The sequence below is a fragment of the Oncorhynchus clarkii genome, chromosome 4 (genome assembly GCF_045791955.1).
Source record: "Oncorhynchus clarkii lewisi isolate Uvic-CL-2024 chromosome 4, UVic_Ocla_1.0, whole genome shotgun sequence".
In the NCBI taxonomy this organism is placed as follows: domain Eukaryota; kingdom Metazoa; phylum Chordata; class Actinopteri; order Salmoniformes; family Salmonidae; genus Oncorhynchus; species Oncorhynchus clarkii.
The window spans coordinates 16,236,281-16,253,761 of record NC_092150.1 but is presented as its reverse complement, the minus strand read 5'-3'; the positions used below and the strand labels follow the sequence as shown (position 1 = coordinate 16,253,761).

Sequence of the window (17,481 nt, the reverse complement as noted above, 5' to 3'; positions counted from 1 at the left end):
TCAGAGCTTTTAATTGGCTCCCGGAGGAGGCCCTTATTTATGTTTTCAGTTATTCTCAGTTTTGCCCCTTCCTGCTCCATTCCTCCTTTGAGCAGGACACTCCGTTTCCCTGGAAACCAGGGCTTCATTCTCCCAGCCAGCTGCAGATTAGTTCAGCGGTGGGGGGGTTGGGGGTATGGGTTGAGCTGATGATGGAAACGGAGAGGAGGAGGGAGGGAGGTACTATAGGGAGGGAGGGAGGTACTATAGAGAGGGAGGGAGGGGGCCATGAGAGGAGGGGTGGGAAAGTTTGAGAGAGAGAGAGAGGCAACATCATTGAAAGAGAAGATAGTCCGAGTGAGTGTTTGAGAGAGAATAACTGAAAACATTTAGGCTGAAAGGGGAGGGACTGCCTAGTCCTTTTTCAAACAAGTTTGTGGAGAAACTTGGAGAAGCTCTTTGGCTGCTTGGAAGAAGAGGCAAGGGGCTATGTTAAGTGAGAGAGCAGCTCGGAGGCAGGGGTAGGGGTGTAAAACCGAAGGAGAAAGGGGATAAATGACATTTTGATCTAAAGGAAATCATGCGAGTGAATGCTGCCTCATCCAGTGTCAGATTTCACAAAATGAAAAACCAGTGCAAGAGCACTTCTACAGGGCTCATCCAGCTGAGAAAGGTATGGCAAAATGAGCCTTTAAACAGTGTGTGTTAACTGTGTGTGTATGTGTTTTGGTTTGGGGGGATTTCCTTTTGTACTTTCTGTGAATCTTTTTTTTACTATGGGACTGAAACAGTAACATGCATATTTAATGTGTATTTATTGTAAGTTTGACTGTTTTGTATATTTTGAACTCCACACACTATGCACAGGTATAGTATCTGTGTGTCGGTTGTATGCGTATACGTCAAATCAAATCAGAAACATTTTCTAAACATTTTCATGGGATTAGTAACAGAATAAAACAACAATAACGATACTATACAAGGAGTACTGGTATTGAGTCAATGTGCTGGGGGTACGAGGTAATTGAGGTAATATTATGTACATGTAGCTAGGGGTAAAAGTGACTTGGCAATCAGGATAGATAATAAACAGAGTAGCAGCAGAGTACTGTGTGTGTGTGCATAGAGTCAGTGCAAATAAAAAGGGGGTTAATGCAGATGTGGGTGTGTGCATGCTTGTGTGTGTGGCTGTGTGCAATGCATGCATGTGAGCTTGTGTGTTTTCACGTGTGCTTTTGTATATGTTTGTACAGTACTTTGATAGTACTTTGACCACCAACATGTAAAGTTCATATGAGCATGTCAAATTGGGTATCAAATGAAAGCTGTGTCTAATTTTATTTTTTTAATTATTAAGGCATATAAAAAATATATATATATATTCAATTTTCCATCCTAGAAATTAAGAATAAGCAAGGGCTTTGATTTCTGGTCAAACAGATGAAAAGGGGGTCTTAGAACACATCTTCCAGAAAAATAATCTTTCAGAAAAACCAATCATAGATGTCTATGTTTCACAAGTTTGGACAGAACAGTACAGTACAGTACAATACAGTACAGTACAGTAGAGCACAGTAGAGTACAGTATTGTAAAGGAAAGAAAAGTACAGTATAGTTCAGTACAGTAAAAACAAGTAGTGTATAGTTCAGTACTGTCTTGTACTGTACAGTAGAATAGAGTGGAGTAGAATTCAGGACAATACACAGTAGAGCACACTAGAGTTGAGTACAATAAAGTACTGTACTGAACAATACTCTACTTTACTGTACTGTACTGAACTATACTGTACGAGAGAGAGAGAGAGAGCGAGAGAGAGAGACAGAGACAGAGACAGAGAGAGAGAGCGAGAGAGAGACAGAGAGAGAGAGCAAGGGAGAAAGGGAGCAAGAGAGAGAGCAGTTCAGCCCTGGCTGTGCATCTCATTCTCTCTCTGGAGGAAGAGGTAGCTACTCTGTTGACTTTTCATTAAACCTGTGAAGGTAAGCTCTGGGTAGTATAGCACAAGAGTTTGTTGCGATATAAACTGTTTGGTGGAAACAATGGTGGCTGGAGAAGTAGGGTGAACTGAAGTTAACAATGCTGCTACACAATACAATTACCATAACACCAGTTGGGGGCTTCCTCAAGGAAAGCTGGACTGAATGAAAATATTGGCAGTAGAATGGCCTTACTAAAGAGCTCAGTGACTTTCAACATGGCACCGTCATAGGATGCCACCTTCCCAACAAGTCGGTTCATCAAATTTCTGCCCTAATAGAGGTGCCCCGGTCAACTGGAAGTGTTGTTATTGTGAAGTGGAAATGTCTAGGAACTAAGTGGTGAGTTCCAAACTTTCTCTGGAGGCAAAGTCAGCACAAGAACTGTTCGTTGGGAGTTTTATGAAATGGGTTTCCATGGCCGAGCAGACACACACAAGCCTAAGATCACCATGTGCAATGCCAAGCGTCAGCTGGAATGGTGTAAAGCTCACCACTATTGGAATCTGGGTCCGTGGTAACGCGTTCTCTGGAGTGATGAATCACGCTTTACAATCTGGCAGTCAGATGGACGACTCTGGGTGTGGCGGTTGCCAGGAGAGTGCTACCTGCCCCATTGCATAGGGCCAACTGTAAAGTTTGGTGGAGGAGGAATGATGGTCTGAGGCTGTTTTTCATGGTTCGGCTTAGGCCCCTTAGTTCCAGTGAAGGGAAATTTTAACATTACAGCATGCAATGACATTCTTGACGATTCTGTTCTTCCAACTTTGTGTCAACAGTTTGGGGAAGGCCCTTTCCTGTTTCAGCATGACAATGCAACCGTGCACAAAGCGAGGTCCATACAGAAATGGTTTGTTGAGATCGGTGTGGAAGAACTTGACTGGCCTGCACAGAGCCCTGTCCTCAACTCCATCAAAAACCTTTGGGTTGAATTGGAACGCAGACTGTGAGCCAGGCCTAATCGGCCAACGTCAGTGCCTGACCTTTACCTCAATCATGACTATGTCGGTTAGTGGAAATAAAAGTATAGGGTTTGTCGCTGGCAATATATAAAGAAAAGTAGACGAAAAACGTATTGGTTTGAAAGATGTACGAGAGACATAGAAAGCTCTGTGTGATGTCATGGCATACAGTTTACCAGGAACCTCTCCAGAGTTTTTACAGGACTTGCTTTTAAAAGATAGCTATCATTCATTACTTTAAATGGTTTTGACCTCCCCCAGGTCCTCACTAATTCCTACTGCGCAATGTTCCATTTGCTTTTCTATGTTCCTTCATAAACAACTGGATTTTTGTGGGACATTGACAACTGGAGTTCCATCAGACATGTCATGAGTCTTCCCATTGGGCACAGAAGACAATATAATGTTAAGTTTACGTTGATTCAACCAGTGTGTCCCCAGTGGGTTGCTGTTTTGTGGTGATGATAGCTAGTTTGATATTTCAAAGGTCTTGATTATCTCTTTAGTTAATTCAACCAGGAGTTCTGTACTGCAGGGCACTTTTGTACTGTTTCAAGAGTGCCTTTTGTTCTGTGGTGAGAAGTACTGTAGGCCGTTAGTGAGAGAGAGTCTGTTTTTCTGTTTTGGTTTGTAACATAATATATATATAATTTGCCAGTTAGCAGAAGTTTTTATCCAGAGTGACATACAGTCATGCATGCATTTTAAGTATGGGTCCCAGGAATCAAACCCACTATCCTGGCGTTACAAGTGCCATGCTCTACCAACTGAGCTACAGAGGTCATGGTACTAAATTACCTATAATCCTGTAGTAAGTCAGGACTGTTGGGGAGCAAGAACCCCTTATTTGTTGTTATCAGACATACTGCGCTGTTTGATTGGAAGGGCTGTTAACATTCTCTGGAGTGGAGAAAGAGAATAGCAGGATGACTCTATGTGGCGCAATGCTGCTCGCTGCTTCCCTTTGTAGATTTAGGTTTCCCCAGCCAGACACTTACTCAATCATTCACACACACACACACACACACACACACACACACACACACACACACACACACACACACACACACACACACACACACACACACACACACACACACACACACACACACATAAATCCAAAAGGCAAATGAAAGAGCTCGTGCAGTCTCAAATCCCAGTAGATGTTTGGAGAATGTTTTCTCAATACAGCGACATTGTAAACCTCTTTTTCAAGGAACTCAAAAGACAGATGTTTAATATCGTGTCAACTGTGTCATATGTCACAATTGAATCCTAGCTGGTTTGTGAAATCATCTTGTATTGGATAAATTCATCTCTGTGTATCACATGTGTTGAGTCATAACAGTGCTGGGCCAAAAGTCCTAAATTGTTATCATCGGTGCCCACTGAGACTTCGTCAATGACAGAGCAAGCTGTCTCTTCGCAAGCAGTAGGGTTATGCGATGCATTTATAGTGTGTGTGTGACATATGTGACGTGTCCATTATTCTGAGTTTAAAACAGTGACAGCAGGTCTTTGAGCAGGACACGGCCATATCGCCCTCTTACAGGAACCTACTGGGGCCCACAGACTGCTGCCATGGACAAGCTGCTGTGGTTACCATGGCGACACAGTCCGAATGTGTCCTGCGGTGTTAGTGAAGGAATTCCTGATGTGCTCTGGTGTATTGTCTGAGAGGTAGGGCGAGCCTAAAGCTTTAGACATTATCACACTAAGGCTTCATCTGTAGCCCACACTCACCATACACATACATGCATGCAGGCATGCACTCACGCATGCACACACACCATCCAAGACCATATCAAAATACTGTCAGGACAGCGTAGCCTGATAAGTTCCACAGCGACTCAGTGCCTCAGTGCTGTGTTGAAACGTGCAGTAAAAGGAAGACAGACTGTGGCTGTGGGGAAATTGGTGCTGTGATTTCAATTAGATCATTTAACAAGACATGACAGCTAATATCGCTTCCCTGCTGTTTTGTTTGCATAGAGTAACTACAGTGCATTACAGTAGTGTAGCGTAGCCTACCAGGGGAAAGAAGGCAGAGTCAGGTAAGTCTGTACTGCACCCTGTTAGATGTGGGGTAGAAGAGCTAACCAGTCATAATGTGGCCCATCCAAACCCCAATGTTGTTGGCTGGCTCTGGGCAACTCTGCAGCCTGTGTGTCTACTGGCAGTGTCTCACACACACATGTGCGGACACACACACGCACACTTTTTTTTCCTGGGCTTCAGTCCCTTTCGCCACCACCGCCACAGAGGGAGAATTAGAGTATTGGGCACGTTCTTGTTTGGAAGGAATGTGTGTGTTTGGAAGCGGAACTGGCAACTCTACCCAGAGGGTCGTTCTTGTGTGGCTACACCGAGGACACAGCTTGTTGACTTTGGCTGCTGTGGCCATGCTCTGCGCTGGGCTCACAGTAAAGGTGGAAAATAATATTATTCCATGTATAATAAAACATGTAGCCTACTTTCGGCTCTCGGTTGTTCCAACTACCACAATTAATGGAATATACCATCTTGTTTGGAGAATAGGTGGCATCTTAAGTTATTATTTTTGACACAATTTGTAGCGCTTTCTATTCCAATGTTTCAGTTAAAAGATCCAAATAAACCAAATATAATGTCAAACTTCAATTTTTAATAATTTTTTTTTTAAACAGAAAACAAAAACTGTTGAAAAGAATGCTGCTGACAATTACAGATCCACTGTTTGATGAGAATTCAAAGAATGTCTGGAGATTCACCCAGGTGTAACACCTTAATGAGCTTGGCTTTAGTAGTCTAGCCAGTAGACACACACTGCAGATTGGCACCTTTGATCATGCCTTTGATCGCTTGCAGTGTCTGTCTGTCTCCAACAAGATCACACTACCTGCTGCACAGCTATTTTGTTTCAGTTTTCTATGAGCTCTCTTTTGGCTTACACTCTGTGTTGTTTTATTTAGGTTTTATCTCTCTTGAGTTCTCTCTTAGCTTAAGCTCACAGTTGCCGGGCTTTGGGTGAGTAGGGGTCAAAATCATCTGCTCTGCTGCGCTTTGTCTCCAGAAGACCATTTTCCCAAGCTCTCACCTCGCACCAGCCCTCTGGAAGCAGCCAGGGAATTATAAAAATCGGTTCTGCACAGGCGTGCGGAGTGGGGATGGGATGGGATGGGAACAGGAATTCTGCTGGGAATTCTCAGGCAGAACCCCAGAAATGTGGGCGAAATTTGTCAGTGAGCTCATCTGAGGGAGACTGTGGCAAGGAGGAGAACACTGATCCTGGACCAGAGAACAAGTGAAGAGGTTCCAATGCACCATATACACTGTTGAAGGGATATGCAGGACTATATCAGGTCTAATTGATTGGCAATAGTGAGAACTAGCAGCAAGGGATTTATGTCGGTAATGTTCTACTTTCAAAGTAACACAAATAATTTCAAGAGACAACAGTTAATTGTTAATAAAACTTGTTTTTCCATCAGCTGTTTGATCTTGGGTTAGAGTATTGAATAGCACATTTCCTTTGTGGAGCAGTTGGGTCTTCCAACAATAGGTACTAGCATTATCTGAAATATAAGAAATGTTTCTCACTCCTCTCATTGTGGTTGAGGGCAGGTGAAACCTCATCTAGCTTCATCGGGTGTGTGAGCTGCATATGTTTTTACCTGTTGCTGCATAGCGTATCCCACCCCTTGTGAAACCTATATCCACAGCCTCAGCTCCACACAGGAAACTCACAGCCAGGAGCACTTCCATAACTTCCAACGCTGCTTTTATTTGGCAAGCCCTTTAGTTAATGACCTGACTGTCACTGGGCAAATTTTTTTTTTTACAGCCCTATGAACTTTGCACTTTCACTTACATTATAGCTTGATGTATCCACAGCAAAGCACTGTGTTGCGCAATACTTTCTGATTGATGTTGTGTATCTAGAAAAGACAACTCTTGAGTAAGTCTGATGCAGTGAACACAAGAGCAGGAATGGATTAACTAATGCTGCATCAGACAAAGTTGTAGCTTTATTAAGAAGGCCCTGCAGGTTTGGATCAGCTTATGCATGCCGAAGTTGTAGCTAGATGTATTTAGAAAGAAATCTCGGCTCCACTAAAGAACGCTAGAGTTGTAGGCGTAGGCTATTCAGTAGAGCAAGGTTGGATCATTTAATATAGGCCAGAGCCTGCTTTACAAGCGCCTTCGTAGCGTTTAGATCATCGTCAGAACCTCTTCTAACGATGTATCTTTAGTAGCCGGGTTGTTTCCCAGAGTCTTCCTTAGTAACGTGGCTCTTAAAAACCTTCGCACTGTTAGAAAAAAGGGTTCCAAAATTGTTCTTTGGCTGTCCCCATAGGAGAACCCGTTTTGGTTCTACATAATACCCTCTGTAGAAATGGTTTTACATGGAACCCAAAAGGGTTGTACCTGGAACCAAAAACGGTTCTACCTGCAAACAAAAAGGGTTCTTCAAAGGGTTCTCCTATGGGGACAGATTATGAACCAATCAATCAAATCAATCAAATGTATTTATAAAGCGCTTTTTACATTAGCAGATGTCACAAAGTACTTATACAGAAACTCAGTCTAAAACCCCAAAGAGCAAGCAATGCAGATGTAGAAGCACAAGGTTTTAGATAGCACCTCTTTTTCTAAGAGTATATCTGTCTGACTGACTGCCGATAACTTCAGAACGAAGTTGACTACACATACAGTTGAAGTCGGAAGTTAACATGCACTTAGGTTGGAGTCGTTAAAATTTCAACCACTCCACAAATGTATTGTTAACAAACTATAGTTTTGGCAAGTCAGGTAGGACATCTACTTTGTGCATGACACAAGTCATTTTTCCAACAATTGTTTACAGACAGATTATTTCACTTATAATTCACTGTATCACAATTCCAGTGGGTCAGAAGGTTACATACACTAAGTTGACTGTGCCTTTAAACAGCTTGGACATTTCCAGAAAATGATGTCATGGCTTTAGAAGCTTCTGATAGGCTAATTGACATCATTTGAAACTCGGTGCCTCTTTGCTTGACATCAGGGGAAAATCTAAAGAAATCAGCCAAGACCTCGGAAAAAAAATTGTAGACCTCCACAAGTCTGGTTCATCCTTGGGAGCAATTGTAAAACGCCTGAAGGTACCACATTCTTCTGTACAAACAATAGTACGCAAGTATAAACACCATGGGACCAAGCAGCTGTCATGCCACTCAGGAAGGAGATGCGTTCTGTTTCCTAGAGATGAACGTACTTTGGTGCGAGAAGTGCAAATCAATCCCAGAATAACAGCAAAGGACCTTGTGAAGATGATGGCAGAATCAGGTACAAAAGTATCTATATCCAATGTTAAACGAGTCCTATATTGACATAACCTGAAAGGCCGTTCAGCATGGAAGAAGCCAATGCTCCAAAACCGCCATAAAAAAAAGCCAGACTACGGTTTGCAACTGTACATGGGGACAAAGATCGTACTTTTTGGAGAAATGTCCTCTGGTCTGATGAAACAAAAAAAGAACTGTTTGGCCATAATGACCATCGTTATGTTTGGAGGAAAAAGAGGGAAGGCGTGCAAGCCGAAGAACACCATCCCAATCGTGAAGCACGGGGGTGGCAGCATCATGTTGTGGGGGTGCTTTGCTGCAGGAGGGACTGATGCACTTCACAAAATAGATGGAATCATGGGGCAAGAAGATTATGTGGATACATTGAAGCAACATCTCAAGACATCAGTCAGGAAGTTAAAGCTTGGACGCAACTGGGTCTTTCAAATGGACAATGACCCCAAGCAGACTTCCAAAGTTGTGGCTAATTGGCTTAAGGACAACAAAGTCAAGGTTTTGGAGTGGCCATCACAAAGCCCTGACATCAATCCTATAGAAAATGTGTGGGCAGAACTGAAAAAGCGTGTGCGAGCACGGAGGCCTACAAACCTGACTCAGTTACACCAGCTCTGTCAGGAGGAATGGGCCAAAATTCACCAAACTTATTGTGGGAAGCTTGTGGAAGGCTGCCCGAAATGTTTGACCCAAGTTAAACAATTTAAAGGCAACGCTACCAAATACTAATTGAGTGTATGTGAACTTCTGATCCACTGGGAATGTGATGAAAGAAATAAAAGCTGAAATGAATCATTCTCTCAACTATTATTCTGACATGTCATATTCTTAAAATAAAGTGGTGATGTTAACTGACCTAAGACAGGGAATTTTTACTCTGATTAAATGTCAGGAATTGTGAAAAACTGAGTTGAAATGTATTTGGCTAAGGTGTATGTAAACCTTCGACTTCAACTGTACAAGTTGTCAAAGTATTTGCAATCATTACCAAAAAAGGATAAAAGAAAGGATACAATTATGCTTAAAATGAAAACCGAAATGAGTGCATTTAAATATACATAGGTTATATAGGCCCATGTAGCCTATTTCAATCATATTGAAATAAACTTTGTGTTCAATCAATTGAGTTCCAGTTTGCGACTAGGCCTGTCATCTTTGCCTCGATGTCTTTCATTATCAAATCAAATGTTATTGGTTACATACACATAGTTAGCAGATGTTATTGCGAGTGTAGCGAAATGCTTATGCTTCTAGATCCGACAGTGCTGTAGTATCTAACAGATAATAACAGGTCAAAAATTCCACAACATCTAATCTAATCTAATCTAATACACACAATCTAGTAAAGGAATGGGATAAGAATATATAAAATAAATGGATGAGCAGTGACAGAGCGGCTAAGATGCAATGGATAGTATAGAATATATAGTGAAGGATACAGTATACAGTATATACATATGAGATGAGTAATGCAAGATATGTAAACATTCTTAAAGTGCCGTTATTAAAGTGACTAGTGTTCCATTTATTAAAGTGGCCAATGATATCAAGTCTGTAAGTAGGAAGCCGCCTCTCTGTGCTAGTGATGGCTGTTTAACAATCTGATGGCTTTGAGATAGAAGGTGTTTTTTTCTCTCAGTCCCAGCTTTGATGCACCTGTACTGACCACGCCTTCTGGATGGAAGCTGGGTGAACAGGCAGTTGCTCAGGTGGGTATTGTCCTTGATTATGTTTTTTGCCTTCCTGTGACAACGGGTGTTGTAGGTATCCTGGAGGGCAGGTAGTTTTCCCCCGGTGATGCGTTGTGCAGACCGCACCACCCACTGGAGAGACCTGCGGTTGTGGGCGGTGAAGTTGCCGTACCAGGTGGTAAAACAGCCCGATTGGATGCTCTCAATTGTGCCCCTGTAAAAGTTAGTGATGGTTTTTTAATTCAAGCCACGTTTTTTAAGCCTCCTGAGGTTGAAGAGGCACTGTTGCGCCTTCACCACACTGTCCGTGTGGGTGGACCATTTCAGTTTGTCTGTGATATGTACACCGAGGAACTTAAAACTTACCACCTTCTCCACTGCTGTCCCATCAATGTGGTTAGGGGGGTGCTCCCTTTGTTATTTACTGAAGTCCACGATCATCTCTTCTATTTTGCTGACATTGAGTGAGAGGTTATTTTCCTGACACCACACTCCGAGAGCCCTCACCTCCTCCCTCGTAGGCTGTCTCGTCATTGTTGATCTTGATGATTGAGTTGGAGGCGTGCGAGGCCACGCATTCATGGGTGAACAGAGAGGAGGATGAGAACGCACCCTTGTGGGGCCCCAGTGTTGAGGATCAGCGGAGATGTTGTTTCCTACCTTCATCACCTGTCAGGAAGTCCAGGACTCAATTGCACAGGGTGGGGTCGAGTTTTGAGGGTTCTATACTATTGAATGCTGAGCTGTAGTCAATGAACAGCATTCTTACATAGGTATTGCTCTTGTCCAGATGGGATAGGGCAGTGTGCAGTGGAATGGTGATTGCATCGTCTGTGGACCTATTGGAGAGGTAAGAAAATTGAAGTGGGTCTAGGGTGACAGGTAGGGTGGAGGTAATATGATCCTTGACTAGTCTCTCAAAGCACGTCATGATGACAGAAGTGAGTGCTACGGGGCGATAGTCATTTAGTTCAGTTACCTTAGCTTTCTTGGGATTGATGGTGGCCATCTTGAAGCATGTGGGGAAAGGCAGACTGGGATATGGATTGATTGAATATATCCGTAAACACCAGCCAGCCAGCTGGTCTGCGCATGCTCTGAGGACGCGGCTATGGATGCCGTCTGGGCCGGCAGCCTTGCGAGGGTTAACATGTGTAAATGTTTTACTCACGTCGGCCACAGAGAAGGAGTGCCCACAGTCTTTGGTAGTGGATCAGTGGCACTGTATTATCCTCAAAACGGGCAAAGAAGGTGTTTGTTTGTCTGGAAGCAAGACGTCGATGTCCACGACGGGGCTGGTTTTCTGTTTGTAATCCGTGATTGTCTGTAGAACCTGCCACATATACGTCTCGTGTTTGAGCTGTTGAATTGCGACTCCACTTGGACTCAATACTGACACTTTGCTTGTTTGATTGCCTTATTGAGGGAATAACTACACTGTTTGTATTCAGCCATATTCCCAGTTGTCTTGCCATGATTAAATGCAGTGGAACGTGCTTTCAGTTTAGCACGAATGCTGCGATCCACCCACAGTTTCTAGTTAGGGAAGGTTTTAATAGTCACAGTGGGTACAACATCTCCTATAGACTTCCTTATAAACTCGCTCACCGAGTCAGCATATACTTCATTGTTATTCTCTGAGGCTACCCTAAACACATCCCAGTCCACGTGATCGAAACAATCTTGAAGCGTGGAATCCGATTGGTCAGACCAGCATTGGATAGACCTAAGCGCGGTGCTTCCTGTTTTAGTTTCTGCCTATATTAAGGGAGCAACAAGATGGCGTCATGATCAGATTTGCCAAAAAGAGGGCTGGGGTGGGCCTTGTATGCATCGTGGAAGTTAGAGTGTGTTACTCGCTCGTGTACTGCGTTCGATATGCTGATAGAATTTAGGGAGCCTTATTCTCAAATTAGTTCTCAAATTAAAATCCCCAGCTACAATAAATGCAGCCTCAGGATATATGGTTTCCAGTTTGCATAAAGTCCAGTGAAGTTCCTTGAGGGCCGTCTTTGTCTTGGTTTGAGGGTGGATATACACTGCTGTGACAATAACCGAGGAGAGTTCTCTTAGGAGATAATACGGTAGGCATTTGATTGTGAGGAATTCTAGGTCAGGTGAACAAAAGGACTTCAGTTTCTGTATGTTGTTACGATTACACCATCGTAACAATCATCGTCGTTAATCATGAAACATATAACCCCACCCTTCTTACCGGAGAGATGTATATTCAGATTTTTGTCTTAGCGAATTAAACATTTTTTTTGCTGAATTCCTGGGGGCAAAAAAAATCCCTTCCTGGCCAGTTTTGGCCTGCGGGCTGCCTGTTTTCGACCCTTGCTCTAGAAGCTGATCCATCATCAGTATTGTGGAATAATTCTAATGTTATTAAGGTAAGATTTGAATAGAGAAAGCTGACCCGAGAGCAGCGCTGCTTTTCTTTCGATCCTATCACTATATATCGTCTAACAACGCACTTAGCGAACATTCTTTCTATGTGCTTGTTTGGGAAACACTCTAAACACACTCTGGTACATTATAACCCTTAAATTACATTGCAACTGGGAAACGAGGGCCAGATTTGTAGCTAACTAGATGTACTCAGTAGAGCAGGCTTTGGGATTGGCTGGCATTGGTTGTGGTCAGTGGAGCCAGGAGGGTAATTGATAGCAGATTGGGATGAGTGAGGAGCAGCAACATGTAGGAGTCTCTGCCTGCAAGGAGGAGGGGAATACAGGCCTGTAGAGGAGGGGATGGAGGGAGTGTGTAGGAGTGTGATCCAGATGGGTTGAATAGGGATCGTTTACTTCTCTGCTTCTCTCTCTCACCAATTCATCTTCCTCTCCTTCTCTTGTTTTCTCTTCAATTCTCTTGCTATTCTCTGTTCTGTCTCTTTTCCCTTGTTCTGTTCCTCTTGTCACCTCTCCTCTTCTCCTCTGCTCTCAAAGTTACTCTTTCCATTTGGGATAGGGGTTTGAAATGATTTCACTATTCGAAAAGTATAATTCATTTTTGTCTGATATCTGGATATTCAAAATAGATGTGTTTTTATAAACATAGCTAAGTTTTTAACCTGAGCACTGCTGCACGAGGGAGAGGCTGGTGACCTATTGCTGCAGCTGGCGGTGGTTATATAGGGTGGTGTGTGTAGCGAGCCGACGGAGGGAGAACCAAGACTAGCAAACTTTGCCACAGCCAAGACTAGCTAACTTGTATCCACCACAATGTTATTTGTCATCTCATATAGCATTGCCTGTCTTAACTGGAGTACACTAGAGAGGCTAGCTAGCTAAGCTAACCAACTATAGCTATTTAGGCTAAATGAGGCCACATGCTGTGCTTTCTCCCCAAACCCATTCAGATAGCCTACTCCTTCTCATTTTGCTAACTTTTAATTCCATAATTTTATTCCATTGTGCATTGCATTAGTGAACTCTCACTTCACTTGCTACACATTGAGCGTCTTTGCCACGTTAATTGGCAAACATAAACAAATCAAATCAAAGAAAAGTTTTTTATCACGTGTGCGAATACAACAGGTGTAGTAGACCTTACAGTGAAATGCTTACTTACTGGCTCTAACCAATAGTGCAAAAAAGGTATTAGGTGAACAATAGGTAGGTAAAGAAATAAAACAACAGTAAAAGACAGGCTATATACAGTAGCGAGGCTATAAACGTAGGCTACATACACACACCGGTTAGTCAGGCTGATTGAGGTAGTATGTACATGTAGATATGGTTAAAGTGACTATGCATATATGATGAACAGAGAGTAGCAGTAGCATAGAAGAGGGGTTGGCGGGTGGTGGGTGGCGGGTGGCGGGACAAAATGCAGATAGCCCGGTTAGCCAATATGTGGGAGCACTGGTCGGTCGGCCCAACTGAGGTAGTATGTACATGAATGTATAGTTAAAGTGACTATGCATAAATGATAAACAGAGAGTAGCAGCAGTGTAAAATGAGGGGTTGGGAGGGCACACAATGCAAATAGTCCAGGTAGCCATTTGATTACCTGTTCAGGAGTCTTATGGCTTGGGGGTAAAAACTGTTGAGAAGCCTTTTTGTCCTAGACTTGGCACTCCGGTATCGCTTGCCATGTGGTAGTAGAGAGAACAGTCTATGACTGGGGTGGCTGGGGTCTTTGACAATTTTAAGGCCTTCCTCTCACACCGCCTGGTGTAGAGGTCCTGGATGGCAGGCAGCTTAGCCCCAGTGATGTATTGGGCCGTATGCGCTACCCTCTGTAGTGCCTTGCGGTCAGATGCCGAGCAATTGCCGTACCAGGCAGTGATGCAACCGCTCTCGATGTTGCAGCTGTAGAACCTTTTGAGGATCTCAGGACCCATGCCAAATATTTTTTGTTTCCTGAGCCCTCTTCACGACTGTCTTGGTGTGTTTGGACCATTCTAGTTTGTTGTTGATGTGGACACCACGAAACTTGAAGCTCTCACATACACTTGGTTAGCAGATGTTAATGCGAGTGTAGCGAAATGCTTGTGCAGGCAGGTTGCCTTTGTGTTCTTGAGCACAAGGACTATGGTGGTCTGCTTGAAACATGTTGGTATTACAGACTCAATCAGGGACATGTTGAAAATGTCAGGGAAGACACCTGCCTGTTGGTCAGCACATGCCCGGAACACACGTCCTGGTAATCTGTCTGTCCCCGCAGCCTTGTGTATGTTGACCTGTTTAAAGGTCTTACTCACGTCGGCTATGAAGAGCGTGATCACACAGTCGTCCTGAACAGCTGATGCTCTCATGCATGCTTCAGTGTTGCTTGCCTCGAAGCGAGCATAGAAGTGATTTAGCTCGCCTGGTAGGCTCGTGTCACTGGGCAGCTCGCGGCTGTGCTTCCCTTTGTAGTCTGTAATAGTTTGCAAGCCCTGCCACATAAGACAAGTGTCGGAGCCGGAGTAGTATGATTCAATCTTAGCCCTGTATTGACGCTTTGCCTGTTTGATGGTTCGTCGCAGGGCAGAGCAGGATTTCTTGTAAACTTCCGGGTTAGAGTCCCACACCTTGAAAGCGGCAGCTCTACCCTTTAGCTCAGTGCGAATGTTGCCTGTAATCCATGGCTTCTGATTGGGGTATGTACGTACAGTCACTGTGGGGATGACGTCCTCGATGCGCTTATTGATAAAACTAGTGACTGATGTGATGTACTCCTCAATGTCATCGGAAGAATCCCGGAACATGTTCCAGTCTGTGATAGCAAAACAGTCCTGTAGTGCAGCATCTGCTTCATCTGACCACTTTTTTATAGACTGAGTCACTGGTGCTTCCTGCTTTAATCTTTGCTTGTAAGCAGGAATCAGGAGGATAGAGTTGTGGTCAGATTTACCAAATGGAGAGCGAGGGAGAGCTTTGTACACGTCTCTGTGTGTGGAGTACAGGTGATCTAGAATTTTTTCCCCCTCTGGTTGTTTCCCCCTCTGGTTGCACATTTAACATGTTGATGTTACCAACAAGCTACACGGCAGTTGGCTATCGGTCTTTTTTATGGTTTGCATCGTGCACATCATAAAACTACATTGAAAAGTTTGCTTTATGAAATGAATCATTAGAAATGCCATGGTACATTTTTTTGTTTTTTTATTTCACCTTTATTTAACCAGGTAGGCCAGTTGAGAACTAGTTCTCATTTACAACTGAGACCTGGCCAAGATAAAGCAAAGCAGTGAGACAACAACATCAACACAGAGTTACACATGGGATAAACAAACGTACAGTCAATAACACAATATAGAAAATCTGTATACAGTGTGTGCAAATGTAATAAGATTAGGGAGATAAGACAATTAATAAGCCATAGTAGCGAAATAATTACAATTTAGCATTAACACTGGAATGATAGATGTGCAGATGATGAGGTACAAGTAGAGAGAGCAAAAAAATAACAACATGGGGATGAGGTAGTTGGGTGGGCTATTTGCAGATGGGCTATGTACAGGTGCAATGATCGGTAAGCTGCTCTGACAGCTGATGCTTAAAGTTAATGAGGGAGATATGAGTCTCTAGCTTTCCGTTCCAGTCTTTGGCTGCCGAGAACTGTAAGGAAAGGCGGCCAAAGGATGTGTTGGCTTTGGGGATGACCAGTGAAATATACCTGATGTATATCATTGTATGTAACAATGTAACATGGATATTCAAATTTAATTTAGAAAATGCCTTTTCAGTGTTAAAATCAGGTTAAAATAGGCCTATAATAGGCTAGAATTTTTTTTCTCGCAAAGAATTATGTTCACACAAAAATTAATACTGTCCGTTCAGATATTTTAATATTGTAAGAACTGTACACATCCCTACTTTCTATACTTAGGACCAAGGAGTAGAGTTGAGCCCACACCAGTTTATTCTTCTTCTTCTTTTCTCTGCTTATCAGACCATGGTGTCAGTAACTTCACCCTAAACCTCTGCATCTGGAGCCTAGTCTTTAAGCACATTGTTAGCCTGCTAGCCGCACCATTTGCAGCGCCAGTCGGATGTGGAATGGGCTGCACTAGGAATAGAAGAAAAGCCCTTACTATTAAAAGCCTGTTACGGTTTCCTGGCTGATAACTGTGGGGTTTTCTGCACATTTACAAGCTCAGCTTTGACAGGTGGAGAGGAATCAGGCCTTTTTCATTGACCATGGAACCGCCTTCTGTATCCTTGTGGAGAGCAGAGCAGAGGAACTGTCCCATTTGTCAAAAGAGGTCTCTGGGTTCTTACAGTGGGAGTTTATCTGCCTACACCATAGTGAGTGGGTTGGCGAGGGCACAGGAAGTAGTGCTCTTAACCCACATCCTGTCATCCACACTTCCTCTCTGTCTAGGTGTCTGTCATCAAAAAACACAAGGACAAACAAAACAATACATGGCTTCTGAAATGGCAGAGTGGTTAGTCTCTGGGGTTATGGCTGTTCATTATAATTACTCTATATCCTGTGAGGTTGGCTGTTGGGGACCCAATGTGGTAATATTTCATTCACTCTTGCAGTTTTTTTGTGGGGTAGACACTAGACACCCTTGTCTTATAAGGGACTACTTACAGCTGTATGCAGGTAGCCTAGTGGTTAGAGTGTTGGGCTAGTAGCTGAATGGTTGCTGGATCAAATCCCTGAGCTGACAAGGTAAAAATCTGTTGTTCTGCCACTGAAAAAGGCAGTTAACCCACTGTGCCGTGGATGTCGATTATGGCAGCCCCCTGTACCTCTCTGATTCAGAGGTTTTGGGTTAAATGTGGAAGACACGTTTCAGTTGAATGCATTCAGTTGAACAACTGACTTGGTATCTCCCTTATACAATAACAATACATGTGGTACTGGGTGTGAAAAATACACGTCAATGTTATTTTTAGATTGGATTGAAACATTGTATTGTTTGTGCTATCCCCTTGAGTTCATGTCTCATTCTGTGGCGAACCGAGTTCTGTTTCTGTCTGCTGTCCATCCTTTAACATTGGCTAACAATGGAGGGAGGGGGCAGGGGCGACAGGACTGAGCAGAGGCGCACCATGCTAGGGGGTGTCCCGCTGGGCCTGGGATGGGACATGGGCAGCGGAGTGT

At 43.4% G+C, this 17,481-nt stretch overlaps 1 protein-coding gene across 1 annotated transcript in view; it reads left to right on the top strand.

The window, feature by feature from the left end:
- Positions 1-314: 314 nt before the first annotated feature.
- LOC139406508 (DENN domain-containing protein 2A-like) overlaps positions 315-17,481 on the top strand; it is a 54,478-nt gene continuing 37,311 nt past the window's right edge. The window contains exon 1 of the mRNA XM_071149168.1: positions 315-652. The gene's annotated coding sequence lies outside the window, so the exon portion shown is untranslated. The remainder of the gene's footprint in view (positions 653-17,481) is intronic.